This window comes from Acanthisitta chloris, unplaced genomic scaffold (assembly GCF_000695815.1).
Source record: "Acanthisitta chloris isolate BGI_N310 unplaced genomic scaffold, ASM69581v1 scaffold11584, whole genome shotgun sequence".
NCBI classification, from domain to species: Eukaryota; Metazoa; Chordata; class Aves; order Passeriformes; family Acanthisittidae; genus Acanthisitta; species Acanthisitta chloris.
The window spans coordinates 10,566-15,874 of NW_008669926.1; positions in this window are offsets into that span (position 1 = coordinate 10,566).

Genomic DNA, 5,309 nt, shown 5'->3' on the forward strand with positions numbered 1-5,309 from the left:
CCCTTCTGGAAATCTGTGAACAAAACCTTGGGGTTTGTGAGATGAATACTTAAGGAGTCCAGATAGTGGGGAGAGCATCAGGAAATTTGAAAATGTAGTCCTTTGGACAGGCCAGAATTTTTCTCGACACTTGTGGTTTGTGGCCCTGTAACTAGGCCTGTGAATATTGTTTGTTGTATTTACATGGTTATCAAAGTTAATCCCACACAACCTCAAATCAATAACATATTTTTTGATTGATGTTATATTATGCAAACAATAAAAATAGGTGCTTCAAAGTAATTCTTGGTCTAGTTCTGGGACATTAGACAAAATAAATCAGAAAATAAAACAAAAACCCCTCATCTACAGCAGGCCAGTATTCAAGGCTCAGACCCATTTCAGTGCTCAAAATACAAGTGTCTTTCCATGTCTTTCCAATTAATGAATTTGGCCCAGTGTCTGTTTTACTAATTTTAAACAAAGAATAGTTGAACAGTGATTCCAAAACTGTAGAAATGAGGTCAGAACAAATCCTGCTGCTTTGTGGCATTTGAAGCGAACATGCTAAATTTAATCAGCTACTAAACCTGAATACTTAGATCTACCAGTAAACGTATTTGTGATACAAAAAAATCTGCTAAGTCTCACACTTAATGATACTTTATTTACACATTTTGTTATTTCTGTCGTATTCTTAGGAATCCACAGAATCAGTTTTGGCTCCAGAATAAAATGTTGAAGATCTGTTTAGTTAATTTTGCTTATTAAGTGTGAGCTAAGCACTTTGTAAGACCTATTCTTACAAAATACTGGAAAGAGGCATTTGCTTCATGCCTAACTGCTTGATAACTTTTCATCTGAAGTCACAATTGCATTGCAGGAGAACACAAAGGAAATCTATACATGCTGGAGGTTTTTCTCCTGACTGAAATTTTAATCACTGGCTTGACGTCATGGAACTTTACCAAGGTTTAACCAATGTCAGCTCCTGCCTTTTTCTTTTTCACGCTGTTTGCTTCACATCTATGTTTAATCTCTGGTTAAACAAATCAGAATTTATGGAGTTTACCCCACAAATTGAGAAGTTTCTTCTCTTATCTCCTTGTCTACATACAAAGTATTTGCTAATAGAGCTGGTGCTTATCTAACACCCTTACTCACTGTGCCTTCTAAAGGAATAAAGACATGAATCCAAAGGCAGAAAAAACTCCATATAATAGCTAATCCTGTGTATCTTGTGGGTTTTGCAATAAGAAACACCAATATGCTGGCAAAGATCTTACAGGAATAATGCAGAGGGCCCTCATCACTGTCTGGGCACTATTCAAGAGGGATAAACACAGAATATTAGAATAATAGAATTTTAGAGTTTGGAATGAACTTTACAGATCATCTAGCCCCAGCCTCTCCTGCCATGGGCAGGGACACCTCCCCACTAGACCAGGTTGCTCAAGGCCTCATCCAGCCTGGCTTTGAACACTGCCAGGGTTGGACCAGCCACCACTTCCCTGGGCAACCTGTTCCAATGTCTCACCACCCTTAGAGTAAAAAACTTTTTTCTAATACCTAATCTAAGCTTCTCCTCCTTCAATTTGAACCCATTACCCCTTGTCTTATCACTGCAGTTCCTAATAAAGAGTCCCTCTCTGGCTCCCCTGTAGCCCCTTCAGATACTGAAAAGTTCGTATGAGATCTCCACACAGTCTTCTCCAGGCTGAACAGCCCCAACTTCCTCAGCCTGTCCTCATAGGGAAGGTGCTCCAGTCCTCTTATCAACTTTGTGGCCTCCTCTGGACTTGCTCCAACAGTTCCATGTTCTTCTTATGTTGAGGACACCAGAACTGCATGCAATATTCTAGCTGGGGTCTCACGAGAGCAGAGTAGAGGGGGAGAATCACCTCCTTTGATCAGCTGGCCACACTCCTTTTGATGCAGCCCAGAATTCGATTGGCGCTTTGGGCTGCTAGCTACATTTGGACAGGAATAATCAGCTGCACAAATGCAGTGTGGAAAACAAGTAGCTAGAGGCATTTCTTCTTCAAAGAGTCCATGGAATATACTGAATCACAAGCTAAACATGAGTCAACACTATCATGCTGTTGTGAAAAAGGCAAACACTATCACTGGGGTTTCTAAACAAGGGTAGACCTTGCAAGATGTGTGAAATAAGCCTTCCATGGTGTACTAAACAATGGTAGGGCTTCAGCTGAAATACTGTGTGTAGTTTAGCATTGCACACCAAGGACAATATGAACTACCTGAGAACTCAGAGATTAATGACTATAATGAGAAATTTAGACTGTGTCCTATGACAAAAGATGCAAGAACTGAGGTGGTTTAGCCTCAAGAAGAAAAGGCTGAAAAAGGGACATAACAAATGAAAACCTCTTTGAAAAGGAGGGGGAAGAATCTTTTTCTATTGTCTACATTGACTATTATGAGAGATAATGGGCTTATATTGCAGGGAAAAAAAGCTGGGAAAGATTCCTAATAAAGAAGGTGGTGAAATGCTGTGATGACTTGCCTGGAGAATTGTGGAGCATCCACCTCTGGAAAATGGGTAGAAATTAATCCTATCGTGAGGCAAGAGGAAGATTTCTGGATGCCATTTCCTAGTCCTTGTTTCTTTTGATTCTGTGTTTTCTATTAAAACATATTTGTTTCTAGACATGAAAACACTATTCTTATTAGTGGAAGTTCTCTGAGTGTATTGCTGAATGGCACACACTTGTGTAGTCATGATGAAGGGGATGTAGAACTTGTGGAGGGCATATGAGATCTGCCAAACTGACAGAACATCTTTAAAACAGAACATGCCACAGATTACTTTTGTATTAAAAAGGCTTTTTAAGACCCCACCTAGCTCCCAATACTGTTCTTCATCTGAAATACAGAATATCTCTATCTGGATTCTAAAAATATTTAGAAAGAAACACACAACACTATTGCAATCAGGGTAACAATGGTTGAGAAGTATCAGACTGTTAATATTTTACAGGGAAATAGACAGGGAGTGAATTCATGAGCAGGGCAGATTATATAAATTATTTTCACCATATATCAGCCACCTGCAGATACATGTATGACAAGGTCCAGTAGCTAGGCATTGGAACTAAAAGAAGCAGGACTATAAACAGAGCAACTTTTTTATTTTGTGAAGGTAATGAACACAAGAGAGACCTGTTAAAAGTGGATTTTCTCTCTTTAGGAATTTTTAAATCAGAATTTTTTCTATTTTTTGAAAAGTGATCTCTACTTCAAAACCTCAGTTAGTGTTAATAATCTTACCACTGCTCTATGGTAAGATAACATGACTGTCAAAGACTGTATTTTGTTTACATCTATGTGAAAACTAGCAAGAGGAAAATCGAAGATGGGAGAGGGAAAAAAAATGGAAGAATGAAAATAAGTACAACTGTATGAAAATAAGGCCAGCAGGCCATATATGAAAATAAGGCCAGCAGGCCATGTCAAACTGAATATAAAAGTAAGCAGTTGCAGCTCTCCTGTGGGAATGGAGTGAGAAGGGAGTAAGCAGGTGCAGCTGGCCTGTGGGACTGGAGCAAAGGAGTAAGCAATGATAAGAAAACTTCAGCTAAGGAAAACAAAAGGATAATGAGCTTTGACTGGCTGCCAAGCAGCCCGTCAAGGACACTTAGAGCTGATGATGAGGAAGGGCAAGGAAGTAACGACCCCCAGAGGAGACTGACGACCACCCTTAGGCTCTGCATGCATGCGTAGAGCCACAAAACACGTGACCAAAGGCATGTTGATTCCGTTATCTCGGAATCCTTGATCCCTGGAACAGATGCAAAAGAACACTTAACTAGTCTAGTTATCTCACAGATACTGTCATTTAAAAGATACACAAAAGGGAATAATGTGGGGAGAATTTTCATCCTGAACCAGTAGAACCATGAAATACTTGCCTCTGAATCAGCTTATTCCTTGAAGTTCTGGTCCATCCCTCTCAGATATAAATTCTCTTCAACTACGACTGTCTATAAGTAGTACATGCGTTGTAGTCCTGTATTTTTAACTAGTCTGTAAACTCAAAGATTCTTGGAAATTAAAGTTTGCATTGGTTTGCCCTCTATGAGACATCAAATCTCACTATACTGTATTAGCGACAGCTGCTATTCCTGGCCTTATTCCACTCTCAAAATGTTTTCTGTCTTGAACCATATGTTTTGCATACAGTTATTTGAAGAGTTTCACTAGCTAAGCCTGCTGAGATGAATCATCCCTCCTGCAAAGGTGTCATGGGATATGCAGCAGAATTACAAGAACGTTAGCCTGGTTACATATCATAAATAAAGTCATACATGTCGGTCATGTGTTGCTGTGACAGAAAAAGTGACTCAAATTGAAAGAAATCCTAACTGATGTGGAATGAGCTTTCCCAGCCTAGATTACCTAAGAGGCAGGGAAGACGTATCTTTAAACTATAATAGAATTAGGCTGGGTTTGTGCATATTTGTTACAGGGACAGTGTCAGACACACCTCTGGATTTAACTGCTTTTGTCTACAAGATTTTGGCTTATTATTGTTTCTTTTCCTGCTCCACTGCCAATTTTGCTTGAGTGGAATAATCACAAAAACTTTATCTCAGTCCCTCATTCAAGATGGCTATCTGATTTTCCTAAAGATGTCTTATTGAGCTTAAATGTTACCAACAAAGGATTTTAGAAGTTTGTAGTATGGAAAGTTGTATGCACACTTCGTCTTTGGTAGTATGAACTTCAACACGTTTCTATTTTCTTCATGCCTACTATGTATTCTTACTCTCACCACACTCTATTTACTATGAAACATATGCACTTTATGCCAGAGCAGAACTCCAGACTCACTTCCCTAATAAGCATCCAAATCATCTAACCAGAGCATCGTGCTCCACCTCACACCCAGCTCTGTCCCCGGCAATCTGAAATTACTTTCTTCAGAGTTATCACACCTTCAGCCACAATGGAAGAATGTTCCTGCATCAACTCCAGGACAGTCTTTGGGTTGGTGGCAAATGCTCTTCCAACAAAAGTGGCAGATGTGTATCCTGATGTTTTTTATTTGTGGGCTGTGATTACTGATGTACTATGTATGATAGGTATCTGTCTCCACCTTTAACTGTGAAATGCTGAAAGGAAGATCACAAGTGATCTTCACACAGTATTTGGGATTTATGATAGCTCCATTTCCTGGGTAGCTGGTCTATCTTCAGCTCTGGGTGCTGTTTTCTCTGAACCCATAAGAGCACACTTATGTGGTCACTTAGTACAAATCTAAAGTGCTCCATAAAAGGACAGTTTATCACCTTTGCATCCATGGACAT